Source organism: Rhipicephalus microplus, unplaced genomic scaffold, assembly GCF_043290135.1.
Source record: "Rhipicephalus microplus isolate Deutch F79 unplaced genomic scaffold, USDA_Rmic scaffold_175, whole genome shotgun sequence".
Taxonomy (NCBI): domain Eukaryota; kingdom Metazoa; phylum Arthropoda; class Arachnida; order Ixodida; family Ixodidae; genus Rhipicephalus; species Rhipicephalus microplus.
Genome location: NW_027464746.1, coordinates 135,001 through 150,000, shown reverse-complemented (window position 1 = coordinate 150,000; position 15,000 = coordinate 135,001). Strand labels below are relative to the sequence as shown.

The window sequence follows — 15,000 nt, the reverse complement described above, 5'->3', positions numbered from 1 at the left end:
CAAAGCTCGACCCTAAACCGCGCCAAGTACGGAGGGAACAGCGCGGCTAAGGGCTCGAAACAAACCCTAAACCGCGCCAAGTACGGAGGGAACAGCGCGGCTAAGGGCTCGAAACAAACCCTAAACCGCGCCAAGTACGGAAGGAACGGCGCGGAGAGGGCTCGAGACAAAGCTCGACCCTAAACCGCGCCAAGTACGGAGGGAACAGCGCGGCTAAGGGCTCGAAACAAACCCTGAACCGCGCCAAGTACGAAAGGAACGGCGCGCAGTAGGGGTTTAAAACAAAGCTGGTCCCAAAATCGCGCCAAGTACGAAAGGAACAGCGCGGTCGAGACTCGGAAGAAAAAGCTTTCAAAGTGTCGTAGCACGATGCACACTGCTGTTCGTGTGGAACAAACGTGACTACCGTGCTGTACGGTGGAGTTCTGTGCGCAAAAGCGGCGCGTGTGTTTCTAAGCACCACAGCGTTGTGTCAAAAAAGAGGTGCCTGAGAGAAACGCATGCGACTGCCGTGCTTTGCGGCATAGCACCGTGCGCAAAAACGGTGCGCATGCAAGAGGTGTCAGAGCTAGCGAACTTGTGCCACGAGCAACAGGTCACTAAAAGCCTATAGATGACGGTGTTGGAGGAAAAGAAAAATATCGAGAAAGCACTGCGGTGTGCCGTGCGTAGGGACGGGCGCGCGTGCCACATGCCGCCGAAATATGGGTGTCGGAGAAAACAGAGTGCCGCGCGTAACGAGGGGCGCGCGTGTTACAGAGAGATATGCCCAAACGCATGAAAGTGTACGCAGGTGTCCTAAGGCAGTTTTTTTTTTTTTTCCTCATTTTGATGTCGCCCCGGCTGACGCGGTTTTCGTTTTTCCGTGCCGCCCCGGCTGACGCAGTTTTTGCGCCGCCCCGGCTGACGCGGTTTTTGCGCCGCCCCGGCTGACGCGGTTTTCGCGCCGCCCCGGCTGACGCGGTTTTCGCGCCGCCCCGGCTGACGCGGTTTTTGCGTCGCCCCGGCTGACGCGGTTCGGACTTTGCACTTTTTGGCTCACCCCGGCTGGCGGCCCACTCACTCGATCGCCAGGTCTGTTTGCCCCGGTGGTTCCACCGCCAGGCTTAAGCGCGAACTTTTTTTGTTTGTTTTCTTTTGATTAAGCGCAAGCTTTTTTCTTTGTTTTCTTTTGATTAAGCGCGGGCTTTTTTCTTTGTTTTTTTTTTATTTCGCCCCGGCAGACGCGGTTTTTGCGCCGCCCCGGCTGACGCGGTTTTTGCCGCCCCGGCTGACGCAGTTCGGACTTAGCACTTTTCGGCTGTGCCTGGCTGGCGGCCCACTCACTCGATCGCCATGTCTGTTTGCCACAGTTTTCCCGGTGGTGCCGCACCCGGGCTCGCCCCGGCTGACGCAGTTTTCGCGCCGCCCCGGCTGACGCGGTTTCGTGCCGCCCCGGCAGACGCGGTTTTCGCGCCGCCCCGGCTGACGCGGTTTCGTGCCGCCCCGGCAGACGCAGTTCGGACTTAGCACTTTTCGGCTGTGCCTGGCTGGCGGCCCACTCACTCGATCGCCATGTCTGTTTGCCACAGTTTTCCCGGTGGTGCCGCACCCGGGCTCGCCCCGGCTGACGCAGTTTTCGCGCCGCCCCGGCTGACGCGGTTTCGTGCCGCCCCGGCAGACGCGGTTTTCGCGCCGCCCCGGCTGACGCGGTTTCGTGCCGCCCCGGCAGACGCAGTTCGGACTTAGCACTTTTCGGCTGTGCCTGGCTGGCGGCCCACTCACTCAATCGCCATGTCTGTTTGCCACAGTTTTCCCGGTGGTGCCGCACCCGGGCTCGCCCCGGCTGACGCAGTTTTCGCGCCGCCCCGGCTGACGCGGTTTCGTGCCGCCCCGGCAGACGCGGTTTTCGCGCCGCCCCGGCTGACGCGGTTTCGTGCCGCCCCGGCAGACGCAGTTCGGACTTAGCACTTTTCGGCTGTGCCTGGCTGGCGGCCCACTCACTCGATCGCCATGTCTGTTTGCCACAGTTTTCCCGGTGGTGCCGCACCCGGGCTCGCCCCGGCAGACGCGTTTTTTTTTTCTTTCGCCCCGGCTGACGCAGTTTTCGCGCCGCCCCGGCTGACGCGGTTTCGTGCCGCCCCGGCAGACGCGGTTTTTTGCGCCGCCCCGGCTGACGCGGTTTTTGCCGCCCCGGCTGACGCAGTTCGGACTTAGCACTTTTCGGCTGTGCCTGGCTGGCGGCCCACTCACTCGATCGCCATGTCTGTTTGCCACAGTTTTCCCGGTGGTGCCGCACCCGGGCTCGCCCCGGCTGACGCAGTTTTCGCGCCGCCCCGGCTGACGCGGTTTCGTGCCGCCCCGGCAGACGCGGTTTTCGCGCCGCCCCGGCTGACGCGGTTTCGTGCCGCCCCGGCAGACGCAGTTCGGACTTAGCACTTTTCGGCTGTGCCTGGCTGGCGGCCCACTCACTCGATCGCCATGTCTGTTTGCCACAGTTTTCCCGGTGGTGCCGCACCCGGGCTCGCCCCGGCTGACGCAGTTTTCGCGCCGCCCCGGCTGACGCGGTTTCGTGCCGCCCCGGCAGACGCGGTTTTCGCGCCGCCCCGGCTGACGCGGTTTCGTGCCGCCCCGGCAGACGCAGTTCGGACTTAGCACTTTTCGGCTGTGCCTGGCTGGCGGCCCACTCACTCGATCGCCATGTCTGTTTGCCACAGTTTTCCCGGTGGTGCCGCACCCGGGCTCGCCCCGGCAGACGCGTTTTTTTTTTCTTTCGCCCCGGCTGACGCAGTTTTCGCGCCGCCCCGGCTGACGCGGTTTCGTGCCGCCCCGGCAGACGCGGTTTTTTTGCGCCGCCCCGGCTGACGCGGTTTTTGCCGCCCCGGCTGACGCAGTTCGGACTTGGCACTTTTTGGCTGAGCCTGGCTGGTGGCCCACTCACTCGATCGCCATGTCTGTTAGCCACAGTTTTCCCGGTGGTGCCGCACCCGGGCTCGCCCCGGCTGACGCAGTTTTCGCGCCGCCCCGGCAGACGCGGTTTTCGCGCCGCCCCGGCTGACGCGGTTTTTGCCGCCCCGGCTGACGCAGTTCGGACTTGGCACTTTTTGGGCTGAGCCTGGCTGGCGGCCCACTCACTCGATCGCCATGTCTGTTTGCCACAGTCTTCCCGGTGGTGCCGCACCCGGGCTCGCCCCGGCAGACGCGTTTTTTTTTTCTTTCGCCCCGGCAGACGTGGTTCCCCCCCCCCCCTTTTCGCTCGCCCCGGCTGACGAGGTTTTCGCGCCGCCCCGGCTGACGCAGTTTTCGCGCCGCCCCGGCTGACGCGGTTTCGTGCCGCCCCGGCTGACGCGGTTTTCGCGCCGCCCCGGCTGACGCGGTTTTTGCGTCGCCCCGGCTGACACGGTTCGGACTTTGCACTTTTCGGCTGTGCCTGGCTGGCGGCCCACTCACTCGATCGCCATGTCTGTTTGCCACAGTTTTCCCGGTGGTGCCGCACCCGGGCTCGCCCCGGCTGACGCAGTTTTCGCGCCGCCCCGGCTGACGCGGTTTCGTGCCGCCCCGGCAGACGCGGTTTTCGCGCCGCCCCGGCTGACGCGGTTTCGTGCCGCCCCGGCAGACGCAGTTCGGACTTAGCACTTTTCGGCTGTGCCTGGCTGGCGGCCCACTCACTCGATCGCCATGTCTGTTTGCCACAGTTTTCCCGGTGGTGCCGCACCCGGGCTCGCCCCGGCTGACGCAGTTTTCGCGCCGCCCCGGCTGACGCGGTTTCGTGCCGCCCCGGCAGACGCGGTTTTCGCGCCGCCCCGGCTGACGCGGTTTCGTGCCGCCCCGGCAGACGCAGTTCGGACTTAGCACTTTTCGGCTGTGCCTGGCTGGCGGCCCACTCACTCGATCGCCATGTCTGTTTGCCACAGTTTTCCCGGTGGTGCCGCACCCGGGCTCGCCCCGGCAGACGCGTTTTTTTTTTTTCTTTCGCCCCGGCTGACGCAGTTTTCGCGCCGCCCCGGCTGACGCGGTTTCGTGCCGCCCCGGCAGACGCGGTTTTTTGCGCCGCCCCGGCTGACGCGGTTTTTGCCGCCCCGGCTGACGCAGTTCGGACTTAGCACTTTTCGGCTGTGCCTGGCTGGCGGCCCACTCACTCGATCGCCATGTCTGTTTGCCACAGTTTTCCCGGTGGTGCCGCACCCGGGCTCGCCCCGGCTGACGCAGTTTTCGCGCCGCCCCGGCTGACGCGGTTTCGTGCCGCCCCGGCAGACGCGGTTTTCGCGCCGCCCCGGCTGACGCGGTTTCGTGCCGCCCCGGCAGACGCAGTTCGGACTTAGCACTTTTCGGCTGTGCCTGGCTGGCGGCCCACTCACTCGATCGCCATGTCTGTTTGCCACAGTTTTCCCGGTGGTGCCGCACCCGGGCTCGCCCCGGCTGACGCAGTTTTCGCGCCGCCCCGGCTGACGCGGTTTCGTGCCGCCCCGGCAGACGCGGTTTTCGCGCCGCCCCGGCTGACGCGGTTTCGTGCCGCCCCGGCAGACGCAGTTCGGACTTAGCACTTTTCGGCTGTGCCTGGCTGGCGGCCCACTCACTCGATCGCCATGTCTGTTTGCCACAGTTTTCCCGGTGGTGCCGCACCCGGGCTCGCCCCGGCAGACGCGTTTTTTTTTTTCTTTCGCCCCGGCTGACGCAGTTTTCGCGCCGCCCCGGCTGACGCGGTTTCGTGCCGCCCCGGCAGACGCGGTTTTTTTGCGCCGCCCCGGCTGACGCGGTTTTTGCCGCCCCGGCTGACGCAGTTCGGACTTGGCACTTTTTGGCTGAGCCTGGCTGGTGGCCCACTCACTCGATCGCCATGTCTGTTAGCCACAGTTTTCCCGGTGGTGCCGCACCCGGGCTCGCCCCGGCTGACGCAGTTTTCGCGCCGCCCCGGCAGACGCGGTTTTCGCGCCGCCCCGGCTGACGCGGTTTTTGCCGCCCCGGCTGACGCAGTTCGGACTTGGCACTTTTTGGGCTGAGCCTGGCTGGCGGCCCACTCACTCGATCGCCATGTCTGTTTGCCACAGTCTTCCCGGTGGTGCCGCACCCGGGCTCGCCCCGGCAGACGCGTTTTTTTTTCTTTCGCCCCGGCAGACGTGGTTCCCCCCCCCCCCTTTTCGCTCGCCCCGGCTGACGAGGTTTTCGCGCCGCCCCGGCTGACGCAGTTTTCGCGCCGCCCCGGCTGACGCGGTTTCGTGCCGCCCCGGCTGACGCGGTTTTCGCGCCGCCCCGGCTGACGCGGTTTTTGCGTCGCCCCGGCTGACACGGTTCGGACTTTGCACTTTTCGGCTGTGCCTGGCTGGCGGCCCACTCACTCGATCGCCATGTCTGTTTGCCACAGTTTTCCCGGTGGTGCCGCACCCGGGCTTGCCCCGGCAGACGCGTTTTTTTTTTTCTTTTCGCCCCGGCTGACGCAGTTTTCGCCCCGCCCCGGCTGACGCGGTTTCGTGCCGCCCCGGCAGACGCGGTTTTTTGCGCCGCCCCGGCTGACGCGGTTTTTGCCGCCCCGGCTGACGCAGTTCGGACTTTGCACTTTTTGGCTGAGCCTGGCTGGCGGCCCACTCACTCGATCGCCATGTCTGTTTGCCACAGTTTTCCCGGTGGTGCCGCACCCGGGCTCGCTCGGCAGACGCGTTTTTTTTTTCCTTCGCCCCGGCAGACGTGGTTCCCCCCCCCCCTCCGTCTTTCTTTTTGTTTTTTTTTTTCGCCGCGGCTGAAGTGGATTTTTCGGTGCCTCGACGCCCCGGTAGTCGCGGTTTTTCCGTTTCCGCACGGCCCCGGCTGACGCTGCTCGGTCACAGTCGCCTTTTGTGAGGATTGCAGACTTCTTGAGCGCGGGTGTTTTTTTTTTGTTGTTGTTGTTGTTTTATTACGCATTCGCTCCAGCAGACGCTGTTTAGACTTTTTGTTTCCTCTTTTATCCTGCGACGAGGTGACGAGGTTTATTCGGTGCCCCGCCGCCCCGGCTGAAGTGATTTTTCCTGTCCCGTGCCGCCCCGGCTGACGCGGTTGGGACTTCGCGTTTGTTCGGCCGCCACGGGTTTTGGCGCACTCGCTCGGTTGCTTGTTGTTGCCACTTGTTGCGAACCCAGGTTTCTTGAGCGAGCGCGGGCGTTTTTTCTTCCTTTCTTTCTTTGTTCTATGTGTTAGCGAATCGGCCTTTAATATCACACGAGGACTCACAACCAACAATTTTCAGTTTGAAGTGTAAAAAATCTGCAGGTGTTGACGTAACTGACTTGCCCCGTACCCTTGAGTACATCCATGAAGTTCTCGTAGTACTACTAAATCGCATTATTCCAAGTGGAGAAATTCCCATAAACTTGCAAACCTCTACACGAAAATCGGTGCGCGTGATAAAGTTGAAAATTATCGTCCGATATCAAATGTGCCTTCTATAACACAAATTCTAGGAAAAAAAAAAAAAAACACTTGTTCGCCGTTTTCTGCGCCGTGACTGGCAGCACTCCGGCGAAGCGAAACGGGGTCGATTCGAGCACGATATCGGCGTCTTTCGACGTGCTCGCCGGCGACCGTCGCACGAGTACGTCGCACGAGCGCGTCTGCCGGGGCGCCGTTTGCGAAGCCGACGCAAAAGTGGGAACCGCCGCTCGGATGATCGCCGCTTTCGGCAGAGTGAGTGTTGGCACTCCGGGGAAGCGAAACAGCGTGAATGCGCCCACGAAATCGGCGTATTTTGAAGTGCCCGCCGGCGACCGTCGCACGAGTACGGTAAACCGCGTCAGCCGGGGCGTAGTTCGGGACGCCGACGAAAAAGTGGGAAGCGCAACTCGGATCTTCGCCGTTTTTGCAGGAGTGAGTGGCGGCCCTCCTGCGAGACCAAGAAGCATCGATTCGTGCACGAATTCGGCGCCTTTCGACGTGATCGCCGGCGACCGTCGCTCGAGTAGGGCAAACCGCGTCTGCCGGGGCGGGCTTCGGGACGCCGATGCGAAAGTGGGAAACGCTGCTCGGATGTTCGCCGTTTTTGGCCGAGTGAGTGCTGGCACTCGGGCGAAGCCAAACGGGGCCGATTACGGCACGATATCGGCGTCTTTCGACGTGCCCGGCGGCGACCGTCGCACGAGTACGGTAAACCGCGTCAGCCCGGGCGGAGTTCGGGACGCCGATGCGAAAGTGGAGAACGCCGCTCGGATCTTCGCCGTTTTTGGAGGAGTGAGTGGCGGCACTCCGGAGAAGCCAAGGAGCGCCAATTAGCGCACGATATCGGCGTCTTTCGACGCGCTCGCCGGCGACCGTCGAACGAGTAGGGCAAACCGCGTCTGCCGGGGCGGGGTTTACGACGCCGACGCAAAAGTGGGAACCGCCGCTCGGATGTTGGCCGTTTTTGGCAGAGTGAGTGCTGGCACACCGGCGACGCGAAAGAGCGCGAAAGCGCCCACGAAAGTGGCGTATTTGGACGTGCTTGACGGCGACCGCTGCAGGAGTACGAAAAACCACGTCAGCCGGGGCGAGCGACCCACGGCGGTCTGGGTGCTTATCGCTGCTATTATAGGGGCACCCCGGCAGACGCAGAAAAAAAAAATTTTTTTTCGACCTTCTTTTTTGCTGGTCGAGCTCGGGTAACCCAGGTCGCAATGGGAGCCGCGCACGAAAGCGGCGTCGCGAGACGCGTTCGCGGTCGCTAGTCGCACGAGCTCGGCAACCGCGTCAGCCGGCGCGGAGTTCGGGATGCCGACGGCTAAGTGGGTACCGCTGCTCGGATGTTCGCCGTTTTTGGCCGAGTGAGTGCTGGCACTCCGGCGAAGCGAAACGGGGCCGATTCGGGCACGATATCGGCGTATTTCGACGTGCTCGCCGGCGACCGTCGCACGAGTACGGCAAAGCGCGTCTGCCGGGGCGAGGTTTGCGATGCCGACGAAAAAGTGGAAAGCGCCGCTCGGATCTTCGCCGTTTTTGCAGGAGTGAGTGGCGGCCCTCCTGCGAGACCAAGAAGCATCGACTCGCGCACGATATCGGTGTCTTTCGACGTGCCCGCCGGCCACCGCCGCACGAGTACGGCAAACCGCGTATGCCGGGGCGGGGTTGGCGACGCCGACGCAAAAGTGGGAACCGCCACTAGGATGTTCGCCGTTTTTGGCAGAGTGAGTGCTGGCACACCGGCGACGCGAAAGAGCGCGAAAGCGCCCACGAAAGTGGCGTATTTGGACGTGCTTGACGGCGACCGCTGCAGGAGTACGAAAAACCACGTCAGCCGGGGCGAGCGACCCACGGCGGTCTGGGTGCTTATCGCTGCTATTATAGGGGCACCCCGGCAGACGCAGAAAAAAAAAATTTTTTTTCGACCTTCTTTTTTGCTGGTCGAGCTCGGGTAACCCAGGTCGCAATGGGAGCCGCGCACGAAAGCGGCGTCGCGAGACGCGTTCGCGGTCGCTAGTCGCACGAGCTCGGCAACCGCGTCAGCCGGCGCGGAGTTCGGGATGCCGACGGCTAAGTGGGTACCGCTGCTCGGATGTTCGCCGTTTTTGGCCGAGTGAGTGCTGGCACTCCGGCGAAGCGAAACGGGGCCGATTCGGGCACGATATCGGCGTATTTCGACGTGCTCGCCGGCGACCGTCGCACGAGTACGGCAAAGCGCGTCTGCCGGGGCGAGGTTTGCGATGCCGACGAAAAAGTGGGAAGCGCCGCTCGGATCTTCGCCGTTTTTGCAGGAGTGAGTGGCGGCCCTCCTGCGAGACCAAGAAGCATCGACTCGCGCACGATATCGGTGTCTTTCGACGTGCCCGCCGGCCACCGCCGCACGAGTACGGCAAACCGCGTATGCCGGGGCGGGGTTGGCGACGCCGACGCAAAAGTGGGAACCGCCACTAGGATGTTCGCCGTTTTTGGCAGAGTGAGTGCTGGCACTCCGGCGAAGCGAAAGAGCGCGAATGCGCCCACGAAAGTGGCGTGTTTGGACGTGCTTGACGACGACCACCGCAGGAAAACGAAAAACCACGTCAGCCGGGGCGAGCGACCCATGGCGGTCTGGGTGCTTATCGCTGCTATTATAGGGGCACCCCGGCAGACGCAAAAAAAAAAAAATTTTTTTTCGACATTCTTTCTTGCTCGTCGACCTCGGGTGACCCAGGTCGCAGTGGGAGCCGCGCACGAAAGCGGCGTCGCGAGACGGCTTCGCGGTCGCTAGTCGCACGAGCTCGGCAACCGCGTCTGCCGGGGCGGAGTTCGGGACGCCGACGGCTAAGTGGGAACCGCCGCTCGGATGTTCGCCGTTTGTGGCCGAGTGAGTGCTGGCACTCCGGCGAAGCCAAACGGGGCCGATTCCGGCACGATATCGGCGTCTTTCTACGTGCTCGCCGGCGACCGTCGCACGAGTACGGCAAAGTGCGTCTGCCGGGGCGGGGTTTGCGACGCGTACGCAATAGTGAGAACCGTCGCTCGGATGTTCGTCGTCTTTCGCCGAGCCAGTGCTGGCACTCCGGCGAAGCCGAACGGAGCCGATTCGGGCACGATATCGGCGTCTTTCCACGTGCTCGCCGGCGACCGTCGCACGAGTACGGTAAACCGCGTCAGCCGGGGCGGAGTTCGGGACGCCGATGCGAAAGTGGGAAGCGCCGCTCGGATCTTCGCCGTTTTTGGAGGAGTCAGTGGCGGCACTCCGGTGAAGCCAAGGTGCGCCAATTCGCGCACGATATCGGCGTCTTTCGACGTGCCCGCCGGCCACCGTCGCACGAGTACGGCAAACCTCGTCTGCCGGGGCGGGGTTTGCGACGCCGACGCAAAAGTGGGAACCGCCGCTCGGATGTTCGCCGTTTTTGGCAGAGTGAGTGCTGGCACTCCGGCGAAGCGAAAGAGCGTGAATGCGCCCACGAAAGTAGCGTATTTGGACGTGCTTGACGGCGACCGCCGCAGGAGTACGAAAAACCACGTCAGCCGGGGCGAGCGACCCACGGCGGTCTGGGTGCTTATCGCTGCTATTATAGGGGCACCCCGGCAGACGCAGAAAGAAAAAAAAAAAAAATGGGGACATGGCGTGCGTCACCGTGCGGCTTCGCAGCGTTGCCGAAGTCGCCGAGCCCTTCGACTGAGCCGAACGGCGGACAGGGAACGTTGGTCGGCCGTTCTAACCTGTCGGTGCCACGCCGAGACGTCGTTAAGGAAAACCGCGTCGTGGGCCTCTACGACGCCGTCGAGTCGTTGTACGTTTGGTGTCCAGCGTGTCGGCGGCGAGTAGCGGACACGTCGTTCACGACTTCGGTCTTTCGCAGTCGACGCGAACTTGCGGAGAGTCGTGGTGCCTCACGTTTTCGGCAGAAACCGCGGCGGAATTTTCCCGTGCGTGCGCGCACGACCTCGGTGCTGTGCCGTCAGCGTAGTGTTGCACAAACTCGTGGCCTACCCAAGGTGCGGTACGTTTGCGGCCGTATCCTCGGTGGGAATTTCGTGAGTAGGGTCGCAAATTCTACGACCTCGGCGGGTTTGAGAGCGACGTAGACTTGTGGCACGCTCAACGTGCCACACGTTTCGGGGCACACCCGCGGTGAAATTTTCTCGAGTACGCTCGTATTAGTGCCCAAGGAGGTCTGGGTACTTATCGCTGCTATTATGTGGGGGTTCTCGTGAGCGGCGTACGCGAAAGCGACCGGGTGTCTGATATGCGGCGGGCTTCGGCCTCGTCAAGCGTGTCCTCGGGTCTGCTCCAGGGGAATCCACGGCAGTCGTCTGCAGCCTCATCCGCTTGATGCGTTAGGGGCTGGTTGTCGGACGGTGCCGTTTTACCACGATATCGAGGTGTGTTCCGTGTCGTCCTCGGGCGATTCAGATGCGAAAGCGCCGAAGACGCGGGCGTGACCCGTCGTCTGGCGGCTTTGCAGTCTCGGCTCCGTTGCTAGTTCCGGCCGGTCCACCGACAGTGCAGCGGGCTTGGGCAACCCGCACGGCGCGACCGAGTCGATGCAACGAAAAAGAGCGAGCATGAACGTGCTTCTTGCCGCACGGCTCCCACTCGTCTTTCGGGAAGGTTGTGCCGTAGCGAGCTCGAACGCCGTCATCTCGGAGTGCAAAATAAGCGTGTTGGGGCGCCTGAAGGTGGCCTCCGCCGCACACAGACTGCGTCCGGCCCGCCGAAGGCGAGGACGGACGCGCAGTCGAACGATTACCTGGTTGATCCTGCCAGTAATCATATGCTTGTCTCAAAGATTAAGCCATGCATGTCTAAGTACATGCCGAAATAAGGCGAAACCGCGAATGGCTCATTAAATCAGTTATGGTTCCTTAGATCGTTTCTTCCTACTTGGATAACTGTGGCAATTCTAGAGCTAATACATGCAGTGAGCCTGGAGCCCTTTGGGTAACGGGTGCTTTTATTAGACCAAGATCGATCGGGTTTCGGCCCGTATTGTGTGGTGACTCTGGATAACTTTGTGCTGATCGCATGGCCACGAGCCGGCGACGTTTCTTTCAAGTGTCTGCCTTATCAACTTTCGATGGTAGGTTACTTGCTTACCATGGTTGTTACGGGTAACGGAGAATCAGGGTTCGATTCCGGAGAGGGAGCCTGAGAAACGGCTACCACATCCAAGGAAGGCAGCAGGCGCGCAAATTACCCACTCCCGGCACGGGGAGGTAGTGACGAAAAATAACAATACGGGACTCTTTTGAGGCCCCGTAATTGAAATGAGTACACTCTAAATCCTTTAACGAGGATCAATTGGAGGGCAAGTCTGGTGCCAGCAGCCGCGGTAATTCCAGCTCCAATAGCGTATACTAAAGCTGCTGCGGTTAAAAAGCTCGTAGTTGGATCTCAGTTCCAGACGAGTAGTGCATCTACCCGATGCGACGGCTCGGACTGAACATCATGCCGGTTCTTTCTTGGTGCACTTCATTGTGTGCCTCGAGATGGCCGGTGCTTTTACTTTGAAAAAATTAGAGTGCTCAACGCAGGCGAGTCGCCTGAATAAACTTGCATGGAATAATAGAACAAGACCTCGTTTCTGTTCTGTTGGTTTTTGGAATACGAGGTAATGATTAAGAGGGACGGACGGGGGCATTCGTATTGCGGCGCTAGAGGTGAAATTCTTGGACCGTCGCAAGACGAACTACTGCGAAAGCATTTGCCAAGAATGTTTTCATTGATCAAGAACGAAAGTCAGAGGTTCGAAGGCGATCAGATACCGCCCTAGTTCTGACCATAAACGATGCCAACCAGCGATCCGCCTGAGTTACTCAAATGACTCGGCGGGCAGCTTCCGGGAAACCAAAGTATTTGGGTTCCGGGGGAAGTATGGTTGCAAAGCTGAAACTTAAAGGAATTGACGGAAGGGCACCACCAGGAGTGGAGCCTGCGGCTTAATTTGACTCAACACGGGAAAACTTACCCGGCCCGGACACTGGGAGGATTGACAGATTGAGAGCTCTTTCTTGATTCGGTGGATGGTGGTGCATGGCCGTTCTTAGTTGGTGGAGCGATTTGTCTGGTTAATTCCGATAACGAACGAGACTCTAGCCTATTAAATAGGTGCGGGGTTCCCAGCACCTTACAACCTTCTTAGAGGGACAAGCGGCTCCTAGCCGCACGAAACAGAGCAATAACAGGTCTGTGATGCCCTTAGATGTCCGGGGCCGCACGCGCGCTACACTGAAGGAAGCAGCGTGTCTTTATCCCTGTCTGAAAAGACTGGGTAACCCGTGGAACTTCTTTCGTGATTGGGATAGGGGCTTGCAATTGTTCCCCTTGAACGAGGAATTCCCAGTAAGCGCGAGTCATAAGCTCGCGTTGATTACGTCCCTGCCCTTTGTACACACCGCCCGTCGCTACTACCGATTGAATGATTTAGTGAGGTCTTCGGACCGATGTCCGGCGCGGCCTTTCGGTTGCGCCGGTCTGTTGGAAAGATGACCAAACTTGATCATTTAGAGGAAGTAAAAGTCGTAACAAGGTTTCCGTAGGTGAACCTGCGGAAGGATCATTAACGGATTGTGAAGGGTGAGCGCCTCAGCTGCGTCTGCGCCCGACACTTTCTGCCGCTGACCCCGTTTGGACGCGGGGTCGGCTTTTCCCCACGGGGCTGCCTGAATGTGGAGCGGCACCCCGTGACAAATTGTTGCGCCCAGCGGACGCCAACACCGCGACCTTGGACGGTCGGCCAGGTGGCGGACGCGGGTACAAACGGCGCAACGCACTCATAGGTCGGCTTTCGACCCGCCACTGCACCGTGGCTCGAAGCGCTCGAAATGCGCGACCCGACCGCTGCGGGACCGCGTAGTACTGTAAACAGGAGCGGCGGAGCGCGAACGGCGAGTCGTGGTTACGTCGGTAGAAGGCGAGGCTGCGCGTTCCCGAAACGCCAGCCGAGTGCCCTCCCGACCGTTCGAGCGTGCAAGAACGAGACCCGACAATCGCGCGGCGACTGCCAAGTACGAGAGGAACGGCACAAGCGTCGGCGGTCGGTCAAGGAACTGGCGATGTGACGGGTCCGCTGTGCACCAGTGCATACCGTCCCGCCGTCCGCGGCAAGCGCCTCCGCGTCCTCGGGTGACGGAGGCTGCCGGTCGGTTCTTGCAGGCGAGGGATCTCGCTGGCACCGGTTCGCGTTGACGCGCGGCCGGTCATGGCACGGCGATGCGACGGCCGAGGTGCGCAGTACTCGATGGAGGAACCGCACGCTCCGATGACCGTCCCGCCCTCCGCGGCGTATGCGTACCGACCGTAATGGTTGCAGCAGCGCCGGCCGGCTTTTGAATTCGCCACACGAAACACGGTGCGAGATCGCGGTTAGGGGAGCGTCGACGTTGCCAGGCGTTTTGCTTGCTGCCGAGGGAAAGGCGGCACGGCCACGTCGCGCTCGTCGCGATTAGCGGGTCTGCGCGCTTTGGGAAGGTGCCGCAACGACTTGCCGAAAGAGGAAGCACGGAAGAACGAGGGACTTGGACGTCCCGACAATTGAACGCACTTGCGGCCAGGCCCTTGCTGGCTTCGTTCTTCCGCCTCGAGTAGGCTCGTACGCGGCTCCGGCGCCGAAAGTGGTCCTTGGCACCGACTTCGGTGGACGTGGGAAGTGCCGCGCAAGTACGGCGCGCCTGGCTCCACCTGTTGGCTAAAGTAGGCAGCCGGATCGGCATTTTGGTGTGCGGTGGCAAACCGTGGATGCGAAAAAAGCTTGTGCGATTTCGTGGAACAAAAAGCGGGGGTCCCCCTTTTTATGCGGAGGAGACCGACCCGCCTGCCGTGGTGAACCGCGACGCCACGGTAAAAACGGGAGAGGCTTGTCGATGGGACCGTGCATCCCGCGCTCCACGGAGGCCGGGAGGCGGCCGCCCGAGGAAATGTGTAGCCGTCGAGGCCCGCATCTGCGTGCACTCTTATCCAAATGGGTGTACCGCAGGCATTTTCTGGTTAGGCGGGCCAATGAGAGCGAGCACACAACGATACCTACGGGTCCGGCTTGGAGAACCGGCTTCGACGCCTCCCGAGTATTTATAGAGGGGTGGACCACGAAAGCACTCGCAAGTAGCGAAAGCGAAACGCCGTCCGAAACACACCGTTTGCTCGATTTGCGGCAGCCGAAAAAGGCGCGGCAGAGTTTTGGAGTCCAAGCGTGCGCTGAAAAGCGCCCTTCTTGGCCACTGTTTGGCCGAGTGCCAGAAACGTTTGGTTTTGACTGTACGGAATTGAACAAACACTTTTTCACGACTCTAAGCGGTGGATCACTCGGTTCTCGGGTCGATGAAGAACGCAGCCAGCTGCGAGACTTGGTGTGAATTGCAGGACACACTGAGCACTGATTCTTTGAACGCACATTGCGGCCTTGGGTCTTCCCTTGGCTTCGTCTGTCTGAGGGTCGGATCACATATCAAGAGAGCCTTCGGCGCACAAGGGAACGTGAGCCGTCGACTCGTTTTGACCGCGTCGGCAACACGGACAGCACGCTGAACACCTCACAGCGAGCGCCAACAGCGGCCACTCAAGGGCGAGACGGTGGCGACCGTCGTGCCAGAGCCCAACCGAAACGGGGGCGACCGACTGCATTGAGGATGTGG

General features: G+C 61.5%; 2 non-coding genes across 2 annotated transcripts; both read left to right on the top strand.

The window, feature by feature from the left end:
• The first annotated feature begins 11,117 nt into the window (after nucleotides 1–11,117).
• LOC142791580 (small subunit ribosomal RNA) lies at nucleotides 11,118–12,932 on the top strand. The gene has a single exon (XR_012890316.1). It is a non-coding gene; the product is annotated as a small subunit ribosomal RNA (ribosomal RNA).
• A 1,719-nt stretch (nucleotides 12,933–14,651) lies between these two features.
• On the top strand, nucleotides 14,652–14,804 carry LOC142791562 (5.8S ribosomal RNA). The gene has a single exon (XR_012890300.1). It is a non-coding gene; the product is annotated as a 5.8S ribosomal RNA (ribosomal RNA).
• The last annotated feature ends 196 nt before the right edge of the window (nucleotides 14,805–15,000 follow it).